Source organism: Notothenia rossii, assembly GCF_949606895.1.
Source record: "Notothenia rossii genome assembly, chromosome: 10".
Lineage (NCBI taxonomy): Eukaryota > Metazoa > Chordata > Actinopteri > Perciformes > Nototheniidae > Notothenia > Notothenia rossii.
In genome coordinates, this window is record NC_136908.1 from 37998949 (window position 1) to 38011947 (window position 12999).

The window sequence follows — 12999 nt, forward strand, 5'->3', positions numbered from 1 at the left end:
CATTTATTATTTTTTGGTACCTATAACATCCTTACTGTAGCTTAGAATAAATACTGGAAAAGTCACATTATGGCGACAGAGAAGAGATAAGTCCATTGGCCGAATATGAGAAAGTCCATCAGTAGACAATGAAAAAACACAACATTTTTGTTTAGTATCACATTGAAAAGTACAGGCTTTCATATTTAGAATTACCCTAATTTGATTGGCAAACCAATGTGCCGATGAGTCATTTCCTGAACATGCACAATATTTTATGATATTTACTTTAAATAGCAGTGTTGTAAAGATACAGCTTCTATTATGTAAATCCCACCAACATTTTGAAAGATGAAAGCACATTTAGATCCAGTCCTACTACTCAAAATGAGCAAATGGTCAACATTTCTTGTCATCATATTCAAGGCTTTTTGCATCATCTTCACTTTTTAGATGGTTTCGTAATGCCAATAAAGTAAAGCCAACTAATAGATATATAGAGTGTAATGTCAGTGGACTAAAACTTGTTGTATGCAAATTAATAATACATCCTAACAAACCAGAACATTTCCCTGGTAACTACATAAATGTTTGGTTCTGAGCCTTGACATTGTGGAAGTCACACAGCAGTAAGACGAGAGAGAGATAAATTAAAGATAACATGGTCCAGGAAGATGACACTTTCCATACTGGACCATACTGAGTGCATCAACAGTACTTCCAGCCTTTACACAATGACCACATCAAAACATAAACACAGACCATATTTAAAGCTAAATATGCAACTTTTCAAAGTGAATAACAATAGAAATCTAGCTAATATTAGCAGAATGAAAATCACAGTACCACAAAGCATCTGTCATGTACAACATAAATGCTACTTGCCGAAATTAGCCAATGGCTGGATCCACAGTTAAGGGGAGTTAAAAAATGATGTCATGTTTAGAGCAAATTTTACTTTTTTTAAGATAATTGTGTTAACTTGAAACATCTTTATGTCAAGTCCATATTAAGTCCATATTATTCTGTAGTTGAATTCAATGACATTATTGACATTGTTGACAGCATAAGAACACTTACTACTGATGCACTGGCCTAACCCAGAATATGCAAGTTGGGCAGGTTTGTCATAAATTGACAAAGCAAAAGTAATTTGAAAATGATTTACAGAAACCTAATGAGCAATAGTCCAGCTTCTTTTTCCTTTCCCCCCTAAATTCAAGATTAAAAGGTTTAATTGTCATATGCAAATAGCAAGAGCGTATTTGTCCAAGTCCCAGGCTGTGCCGACAGGGCAACAAACATTATACCTAAATCACAAGTCTCTCTCTGTCCTTGTCCAGGAAATGTTGCTCCTAAATTCAGGGCCGTTTCTAGCTTTTTGGAGGCCCTATGCAAGATGCTGTTTGGGGGCCCTAGTTTTTACAGTTTTTTAACTACAATGGGGGGGATTTCAATGCCTTTAAGATGACCTGTGGAGATGCATCAACACTTTAATAGGAAAACAGGCTAATCTCACGAAAACCAAGCAATTGAAACTTACAAAAAGTATATTAAAAAGGTAAACAATAAGGCTCCTCTATGTCAATAAATGCAAGAGATGCAGCATTTTCTAAACAATGTTTAATTTACATTTTTCATCTTCCTCAGACGTCACTCATTGGTTGACAGCCCAACGATGATTTGAACTTTATTACCCCAAAAACACAAGCCACAGCTTTGCTATCATTGCAGTTTAGTCGTGTTTATATCCTACATTGGATTTTTAAGCATATAATGCTTCACCGAACACAGGAGGGGGCTTGGCTGTCTACAAATAAAGACGGCTCATTTGAATTCTCCCCAATATAGTGAGGCTGTACCTGAACTTTGAATTCTCTGCTCCCATCATAATCTTGGCGATCTTGTTAAAATCGTGAATGCAGAATTAGAAATACTATGTAACTGGTTTGCAGTTAATAAATCATCCCTTAATGTGGCTAAAACAAATTACATGTTATTCAATACAAAGTCTGAGAGTAGAAATGACTGCATTATACGGATTTGCAATACGGAGATAGAAAAAGTTGGTGCATGTACATTTTTAGGACTAATTGTTGAGGAAAAACTCAATTGGAAGCACCATATAAATTATGTACAGACTAAACTGTCAAAAACAAGGTATTTTGTATCATACTAAGAACATTCTTGAAGAACAAATACTCTTTATAACAGTCTATTTCTGCCTTACCTTTAGTACTGCTCCGAAATATGGGGAAACACGTACTCAACAAATCTACAAAAAATAATAACATCCCAAAAAAAATTATTACGAATAGTCTGTGGTGTTGGTAAATATGAACACACAACTCCCATATTTAAAAAAACTCAATCTATTAAAATGTGTTGACATAGTACAGCTTAAAACAGTACTGGTTATGCACAACATTTTCAAAACAAAATGCCTCATAACATTCAAAAGCAGTTCTAAACCACAGCGTGAACATATGAATGTAAAAAAAGTCAATTGAAAATAAGTGTTCACAATGTTTATATGCAATTATGCATATGTTATTATTATTATTATTATTATTAATTTGCCAAGTACATGTGTAAATATGTATATGAAAACGACCCTATATCTAGTTTTCGTATAAATGCATTTATTGTTTTCCTGCCCTAACTTTTATTTAATTTCTTCTCCTGTTTTCTTTATTTCTTTGTACTCCTTCATTTCTATACGCTTGTGACGCAATAATGCCAATATTGTATTCGGATAATGCACGGGAGGGCTACTTTACATAAACTATGCTTCAGCCCTCCCGCTTCTACTAATTTTGTTCATCTTTGTGTGTATGAATTATACTTTTTTTGATTTTTTGATTAATACAAAAAAATTACTTTCAGCTTGGGGGCCCCCTAGCGGCCGCGGGGGCCCTATGCATCTGCATAGTCCGCCTATAGGAAGAAAAGGCCCTGCCTATATTGCATCAGGTTTGTAAATCAAGTTAGATTTGGCATATTTATGTAGGTCAGGTGGTGCTGATTGGCTCTAATTACACCAGGTACACTAACTGCGTTTTCAAAGTCTAATCCAAATAGTTCCACTGGGTTTGAGTTGAGAAAATTAATGAGAACATATTCATGAAACAATTAAAATGGTCTAATGCAAGCCAATGTGAAACCAGCCACATATAACTGTGGGAAGTAATGTTACCACAGGAAGCTGAATGGTTTAGTTCTTCTTCTAGAGCTGTTTATGACTTATGGTCATGTTGTCACAGTTAAAGTCAGGTCGTCATGACAAAGATATTGACAGGATGCAATCTTAATTTAGGTCAAGTGTTCATAACTGAAACCTGATTCACTTTCAACATTATTATAAAAATGACAACTGACCAAACTAAACCCAAACACAATCGTCATAAACATTCATAACGACTCCTTCATGTTATTGACACGTGCCCCTCACAATGTTAAAATCTCGGAGTTGCTGTTAAAAACATAAGAGCAGTGGTCTGGTCGCTGAACTGCATTATGCTGCGTTCACAACGGACGCGATGCGAATATTCGCATTGCTATAATCGCTGGAGTTTCACTGCGGATGTCAGCTGTGTTTACTCCTTTCATTCAAACAGGACGTGCTGGAGAGGGGGCGGGGCTTATATCCATGTAAATACCAGAGGTGGGAGTAAGTCCTACATGTGCAAGTCATGAGCAAGTCTCAAGTCTTGACCTACAATTATCAAGCAAGTCCCAAGTCACTGTGGTGAGAGTCAAGCAAGTCAAGTCAAGTCATTGCTCAGGTCAAGCAAGTCAAGTCAAGTCATACGAAATGCTGATGAATAAGCCCAGTTTCCGCATTTAAATCAGTTAAAAGACAGTGGTTATGAAAATGGATTCAACCCACACTATGATCTTCATTTCATACACAGTTAATCATTTGAAATCTAATTTAGACCAATGGCAATCATATTAGATCAATATTAACCCTAGAACTACAGACAATATAGCTAGGACTAATAAAATCATATATGCAGTGTTCGAATTACCCATTTGTTTTCGGGGGAGCCCTATGTTTTGTTTTGTTTTTAAAGGTGCACTCAGGTGGATTTTTCTGTGAGCGGCAGGGAGATCAATATACTTTGTGCCTCTTTGCAAATCTCACATCCACATTTTTTATGTGGCAGAGCTAACACCTTATTATGAAGAGAACCACCTACGTGCAAACCCATCGAAGACACAGGTGTGTGCCTTCCACCTGAGAAACCGTGAAGCCAAGCGCCAACTGAAGGTCAGCTGGTCAGGAACCTCCCTTGAACACTGTGAGCACCCAGTCTACCTAGGGGTAACCCTGGACAGATGACTCTCTTTTAAGACCCACACTGAAAAGACCAAGTGCAAAGTGAGTGCGAGGAATAACATCATCCGCAAGCTCACCGGCACGACCTGGGGTGCAAACCCACAGACTCTGAAGTCAACCGCACTAGCCCTCTGCTACTCAGCTGCCGAGTATGCCTGCCCAGTATGGGAACGAGCTGCCCATGCCAAGAAGCTGGATCCCGCCCTCAATGCTAGCTGCCGCATTATCACAGGCTGCCTGAAATCAACACCTACAGACCGTCTGTACATCCTGGCAGGCATAGCCCCACCAGAGATACGACGAAATGCAGCAAGCAAGAAAGAGCGCCAACAACAGTCTACTGACCAAAGACATCCTCTCTTTGGCCATGTGCCAGCCAAAAGCCGCCTTAAATCCAGGAAAAGTTTCCTGAAGAGCGTCCCACCCCTCGGAACACTGAGCACAAGCAGTGAAAGAGTCACTCGGTGGGAAGAAAGACTTGACAACCTCCCATCAGCAACAACAATGGAGCTTAAGGCGAGCGAGGCACTGCCCCCTGGAGCAGACACCAACTACGCAGTGTGGAAATGCCTAAACAGAATAAGATCTGGTGTTGGACGTGCAAAAGCCACTCTCGCCAAATGGGGATACCTAAATGACGGGGACGTTGTGTGTAACTACGGCATTGAACCACAAACCATGCAACACCTCCTGATATGACCCCTGCTGGAGCAACCCTGCACAACATCGGACTTGGCAGAGTTTAATGAGAAGGGACAGCAATGTGTTCAGCTGTGGCTGAACCACATCTAACCAAGCCCTGTAACTGACTGCCTTGTGGACACGATAAGAAGAATTCCACTCACTCCATATGTTCTGTGTCCAGTTAAAAGGCAGTTCATGGGCATCGTTAGGTTCGCTAGTGCAGGGGGTGCCGGCGGCTGTGGCCGTTGTTGAAGCCTCTTCAGGCTCCGCATCGGCAGGCCTCTCCCTCGGTGTGGAGCTGTCAAACTCGACCCTAACGCCGCTTACAGCCGGCCAACTAAAAGTTGTTCCGTTCACATTGTCATTTTTAGACTCCTTCGCTTCTTTGCTTGTGAATCCAAAAGCTGCGAGGCTTGGCTGTCTTCGTTTCGCCATATTTTTTATTACAAAGCCAGAGTTAAAAAATATCAATATGAACATTTCAAATACCGCGCCGGCATTGCCGCCGGCACCTTAACCATAGCAACGTAAGTAGCGTAAAGAATGCAGCGCCGCCACGTACAGATGGCAACACCCAGAAATATTCACAAATATAAAACAAATATTCAGAAACTGTAATGAACAATGACTATTATTTATTTACAGAAAATCAACATTTCTAATCTGTGTGACACAAATATGCACAACATTTTTGGGCTCCCCCTATTTATCTCAAAGTCGGCCTTCAGGGGAGGTCCCCGCCTCTTTAGGGGAGCCAAGCTCCCCCTGGCTCCCCCCCATTACGAACACTGCATATATGGCATTTGCCATATATTACATATTTCATTTAAATGTCTGTTAACACTAGAACCTCCAACAGCGTCAGCACCTACATAGATATCATTTTCAAATCATTTAATGTGTTCCTCTTCATAATTTCCTTATAAACTAAGTAGGACGATTTAAAACTCACTTAATTGGGTTCATTTAGAAATTGCTTCAGTTTATCATCATAACAGATCAAAAAGTTCAGATTCATTTTACAATAAATCAAGGAATGATGCACTTCTACAAACAAAAACAATATAATTAAAACATTTAAACAAACTACTAAAAGTAGATGAACTACATTATTCAAAGGTTTACAGTGACTTCTCATAATAACACAGGGGAAATAAACAAGGCATCTCTTTTCCTCTCTCTCTCTCCCTCTCCTGACAGCTCGTCAGTATCAGGGTTAGTCATAATCCCTTGGACGTTCTAGTGTTAATTTTACCGTTTTGTCTTCTAAACTAAAAAAAAAACTAAACGTAATATCTCACTACAAAAACAAACGCAAATATTTAATTTTAAACAGTCAAGTCCTTTCAAGTCATCTGTCTCAAGCTTAAGTCAAGTCTCAAGTCATGAATACCAAGTCAAAGTCAAGTCAAGTCTTTTATCAATGTTAGTCAAGCAAGTCTCAAGTCAAAAAATATGCGACACGAGTCTGACTCGAGTCAAGTCATGTGACTCGAGTCCCCATCTCTGGTAAATACTGTGGTATACTCAACAACAAAAAAATTAACATATTTTACAGTGATTTAATTTTAATACAAGTTTCAAAATGATGCAGAAGGAACAAAATACTGATAATGGTTAGTAAAAACCATGAATTAATGCTTTGACATGTGTGCAGACAAGATGGCAGACGAAAAACCTTTTAAAATGCGTGTTTTCTGAATTTCTAAACTAACCTTTCGCTGCTCCGTCCAAACTCACAACGTCCTAAAGACAGAAATAAAGCAGCGACTGTATTCGCCATGACACACACACACACACACACACACACACACACACACACACACACACACACACACACACACACACACACACACACACACACACACACACACACACACACACACACACACACACACACACACACACACACACACACACACTTTTGCATTTCAAAGTGTTGCTTGTTCATACAGTTGAATGTTGGAGCTTCACTTTGCACTTCTGCTCTGAAATGGAATATCTTTGTTATATATTAATAGAATTTTTGATTTTTAATTTGTGAATGGGAGAAGTAGTAGATAGAAAACATACCAAACACTAATTATTCAAAATAGAGTATTTTATTTTATATACGATCATACTAACCCCTTGATTCAACCGGGTCCGTCTGCGTCGCGTCACGGCTGCGCCGCGGTTTTGGTCCGGCCTCCTCCGGCATCATACCCTACCGGACGCGTTTCAGAAGCATTTCAGAAGCGGAGCATCTTGCCTGGCGGCTCGCGGTTTTTGTTGATTTGGGCATATTTCCTTGACAGGCTACTTTGTACAGACAAAGTTAATAATAATTGTAATATTCCAGTTATAAACGACATGAATCAAAGATGTGTTGCTGTATTTTGGTGGTAAAGAAAATGCATTCATCATTGTAATTATTCTATATATATCATTTACACAGGCCTGTAAACCGGAGGAGAACGCTGGCATTTCTCCTCCTACTTGAAAGACTACGGAGGGATAGGGTCTGGAAAATTAGTTTATTTTGGGGATTGGCCGGATGCTGTCACCGTTCCACTTCCTGCCCGGCGCCTCTGCAATGCCACGCATCAAAAAATAGACTTGAATCCTATTTTGAGCGGAGCCCAGCGCCGACACGCTTCTGGGACGCTTCTGAGCCGTAACGCAGCGCGTCTGGTGGAATAGCACCCATTGACTAGAGTGGCCGCGATCTTTGCGAACGCCACGGCGGAGCCGTAATGCGGCCGTAACGCGGCCGTAACGCGGCCGTAACGCGACGCAGACAGACCCGGTGGAATCTAGGGGTAAGGAGGCATAGGCCTATATAAGTTATTTATTTGTAAGCTCCAAACATTTTTTCCTCAATGGCCTTTGTGCCCTGAACACATTTGTAACACCAAAGGCCTTGCCCCTAAAATGACGAAATTCGAAGCCTGGTTTCTACTCTTTTCAGTCCTATGCACACCCTTTCAATAAAAACAAGTTAAAAAAATACATTACAATTCTGACAGTTATTCCTTTCAGTATTATTTTAGTAGTGGTCTACGGTGTCAACACAAATGACACAATAACGGCCCGTCGACACTACAGGCATCGAAAAATGCTTTCAACGCTTCGCCCATTCACTTGAATGGGGTGACGTAGAAGATTTTTGAATCTTCGCCGAACTGCATTGTGGGGAGCATGGCATGGCTTTGCAAGCATCACGAGCATCTATCGGCATCAAAAGTTGAACAATGTTCAACTTTTGAGGCTCGATGCTTGGCATCAGCCAATCAAATCCCGTTTATGCAAATCCCGCCAGTGCAAGCGCTAGCCAATCAAACCGCGTGCAAGCTGGGAGAGCCAGTTCATTCCCTCATATTCCAAACGAGATATTACGGTAGCAAATCACCCGGTTCTTTACGACCAGAACTATTTACCGGGATACAAACCGGAGGAACCAGGCATGGAGGGAGGTGGCAGAGACAGTGGGTGAAACTGGTAGGTTTTTCGCCTGTTTGGAGAGTTTATATCCAGTTTACTTCGTTTTAACATTGCTATTGCTTTGTATGTCGGGGGCGGGAGATTCATGTGATTGGTTGTTGGTCGCGTTGCTCGCAAAAAATCGCCAAGCTTCAGACACGCCCAGCTTCAAGATTTTTTGATGCCGGTAATGTAGACGGGCCGTGAGGTCTGTATCGAATTCAGGTTAATATTCAGTCCTAGTTGTTAAACTGAGTATTCCCCACCGACTCAGTTCCATTACAGTCTGAACAAAATGTGTTAAAGTTAAAAAAATATAGGGAGCACATGAAATACAAATAACGTGGATTATATTGACTGTACTTATATCGGACAATTTTGACATGTTCTTGCTTTATCATTATCTTGGTTTTTCTGTTATGTTTTATTTTGAAGTTTTAACGATCTGTATTATATCTGTTTTTCCCGCCTGTTTAATTGTCTGTTCAGGCCTTATTATTTCCACTTGTTACCCATCAGCCCTGCAACCACAGGAGGTCATTGTGTACTCCTACACTCATTAGTTTCAGCTTGTATTTGGGTCTGGTTCATTATATGTAGCTTGGGCCAATTTCTCCACTGTTTTAGTCTTTTCACAGCCATGTTGGTAAAATCCACATTGATGGGAATAATGGTAATTCCATTCAAATGAACTGAATAGTCAGAAATGTTGCTGTTATAAATGCGGACTCCAATATGGGACTTTTGATAGGGTAACAACAAGCCTTGTCTGTGCCAAAGTGAAAAGTTGCATATTGTTGCTAGGCAAACAACAAATACCTTCAACTGTCATGCAACTAACCATTTTTATTTTCACAAAACCCAAACTACTGAATGATGTCCGAATAACATTGAAAAGATTGAGTTAGCTCTGTTGTTGCCCAACAGTTAGCAAAGCTAATTATGTCATTGTTGTAGTAACATCCTGGCACCACATTAAAGATGTGACTTCACAATTGGCCCAATCATTTCTAAATCAATATTTGTTCCTCTACATATTACTGGAAAAGTATAAAATTGCTGTGATCCATTCCTGAGTAATTCCTTTTCTCCACTGATGGATTCTTAAATTACACTTGGCCTGATTGTCAGCAGATACTTGGTCCAACATTAACACAGGGCTAAGCATGTCAGTCACTCTGCTAAACTGCACACAGATTCTTAACACACTCTGAGAGATATGGCCTACTGATGGACTAAATAGTTTTGTTCACTTTTGTCACATAACTGAATATTGTCCATAGGCTGCAAAACCGAAATGTCAAGATAATTGGTAACAACTTTTTCCTTGTCCAGAAGAATGCAAACGTGAAGGTTGTTTGGTCAGGTTTCAAGTACTACAACACTGGAAGGCAAACAAATTACATTTAGCTTTTTTCTTAAAGTTGGCCAATGTAACCTTTGCATGGAAAGCACTTTGTTCACTTAAAAAAGCTAGAACAATAAACTCTTAATTAACTGCGGTCTACTGCAGGGATTTTGCTATTTAAGTCTTACTTGCAGGACTAGCATACGTTGCACAATGTTAGCTAATATTAGCAAACACAGGTGGATACTGCATGAACTCAAGTAATTTCACTTGTATTCACAAATGTATTTATGTGTTATGCATTTACCATTATATTTTAATTGACCTTTTGCTGATTGTGTTGCTGAATGGTAACTGTCCAATTATATTGCTAATTTAGCATAGCAACCTTTCCTCTTGCTAGCTAACATCAATCAAACCTGTGTTGCTTTTCTGAGTGTGTCTTCTTTGTATTGCTATGAAACACAATAGCATTGATCTATGTCTTCTATATTAATGGTTTTCGCTGCTGACTTTTTGCTTGGGTAGGTATACAGTATGTATATATTCTTGGTGTCACCACGTCAGCTTTATAGATAGTTAGCTAAAATCTGCCTGACAGTTGTTATTTCAGGTGTTGTGTTGCTCTGCTGCAAACGAACAGCTATCTCAAAAATGATTTTCCCGGATTAATCTGTCACCATTATCAGCATAAAAAGCTTGATAGGCGTAGGAACAGTATGATAGCTGGGGCGAAGTTTATCAAGTCTAAGCTGTCACTTTAGGAAACAGTGGACGCTGTTCAACAAAGGTTACAAAGGCTTGCTTAAAGACAATAATGTTTTTAGAGTCTGGCCCCTTTTAAGATGAACTGAAGTCCATGAAGGGTAAGAAAGGTAAGATAGAAAGTTGACGTTAAGATAGAGTGACGAATCAGCAGTCTCTTGATGGTTGAGATTAAAGTTTCTGACATCTCCTCATTAATTGTTCTTTTAAACGAAGGCCACCCACAGCATGGTGAGGGCCATCACCAGCAGTCCGGACAGAAAAAAAGACATCCGGGAATGCTTGAGCCTGGCAGAGTTAAGCTCACATGCGTTAACCAGGCTCCTCCTCTCATCCGGCACATTGATCGCCACCTTCAGAGTGTGACCTTGAGCTTGTTCTTCCACCTCTTCTTCCTCCTCCTCCTCCTCTTCCTCTTCCTCATCCTCATCATCATCATCATCATCAACCCAATCCCAATCAACTTCCTCCTTATCGTCTTCCAGCAGGCAGTCCTTTCTGTACAGCGGTGGTCCCACTGGCGTCGGGGACAAACTATAGGCTCTTACCTTGTGTCCGAACAGAGTCTGCCTTCCTTGCTGTGCTCAGCAGCGGCAGACCAAGAGAGACAGATAACAATGAACACACACACGTGGGATAATGGTCAATTGACAGGAGAATGAAGGAAGAGGGTGGAGGGATGAGGGAATGGAGGAATGGGATGTTGGAGGTAAGGTACTGGAAGGGAGCGCGGGGGGGGGGGGGGGGGGGGGTATAAAGCATGGAGAGGTCCCCTGCAGTTCTTAAATAAGGTGTCATATCTGACAGCAGAACTAACATGAACAGTCACTCCTCCAATAAAGCAGTTACTCCATCTGTTTGTCATTAGAATTACCCAAGGCTGCTCCAACTTGTTTATGCCAAGGTCAAGATACTGGGTGGATAACTGTCATATCAATCTGGTTAATACGTTGTGTTGTTGCAATATAAACCTAGTCCATTTCAATAGTAAGAACTTTACAACAGCGTTATCAAGGTTTATCCAACAGCATAGATAAATAATCTGTAGATGCTGAGAACGCCTTTGATCTTCTACATTGGGACTACTTGTAGACGGTTTTTGAGCAGTTTGGCTTTAACTCTGAATATATCAAAATAACACTTTGTGCTTTACTGTAACCCTTGTGTGATTGTTAGAGGGTATAACACCTCCATTACATTTCCCATTGAACATCCTGCCATCGGGGTTGGCCTTTTTCACGATTGTCAGTTTGAATTCTGCTGGGGCCCCTGGGCTCAGAGAAAAGAAAGCACCCTATCATCTCCCATCACATTTAACCATACTACGCAGCATATTGTATTGTGCCAAGACAGCCACCATCTACCCTATATCTCAAAAGACTGCAGTGTCTTATGGGAATTACAACCTGCCTGTGGCAGTAACCCCCATTCTGATGAAGTTCTCTGAGAACTCTGTTTTGAAATCTGACGATGCAACTAACATCATTGGGCGGATTATAAACCACAATAAGACTTTAAAAAGAGAGAGACAAACGTCCCTACCTCAGGAAGACCAAAAAACTGATCTGACATGATCTTGGTAAAGACGGCTGTAGATACGTAAGAATCTTAATTATTTTAGAACTGTAAAAAAACTGAAAAAGAACCCCATTTCAAGGTGTCTTCCCTGCAGGGCCACACATCTGAGGGTGGCCTTTCTGTTCTAAATGTTCTAACACACCATCACTACTGGTGTCACTATCCCTTTCAATATGGTCCAAGACCCTACCATAGCAGTCTCTCAAGCCTTGCCTATAAAAGCGTTTACACACACGTCAACACATTGAACTTTTGACAGGTCAAGATTACACTCACAGTCCGTGTCGTCATGTATCACTAAGTCCAAATATATATTTGATGATCATCAATTACTGAACAATCATTTATTGCCCCCGTATTGCAGCTATAAGGCCTATGGCCTAAACTGAGAGTTATCAATAAGATCTATCTGTGCAGGAGAGACTAAGGTGGTGAGGTTAAGCTGTGTTTGTGTCCACAGCCTGACAGGTATGTTTACTGTAGCACTGATTGGTTAACAGCATTTCATTTGAGATTTGAGTTGGCTTATCCATCCATCCATCCATAGTCAACATTATAGTAGAACTTATATCATTTCTAATGAAAACTGCTTATAGAATAATAATGGCTCACTAATACATCACACGAAACACTACTATTTGAAATGTGTATGATTAACGCTCTTGCCTGAACTTTGATGGAGGTGGTGAAGTTAACATTTCTGTTGGATACGATACACAATGATGACATCTATGCCTTATCAGTTGGCTTATTAACTTTATGTTTTGATTGTGTTTTGATTGTGTATTGTGTTTTTCATAATGTATTGTGTTTTCAGCACTCTTCTTCATTTGTATAATGT

The 12999-nt window shown here is 40.2% G+C and overlaps 1 protein-coding gene across 14 annotated transcripts in view; it reads right to left on the reverse strand.

Annotated features, from left to right (window-relative positions):
• LOC307023165 (protein 4.1-like) overlaps nucleotides 1-12999 on the reverse strand; it is a 196965-nt gene that overhangs the window by 57512 nt on the left and 126454 nt on the right. The gene's annotated exons all lie outside the window — the stretch shown is intronic.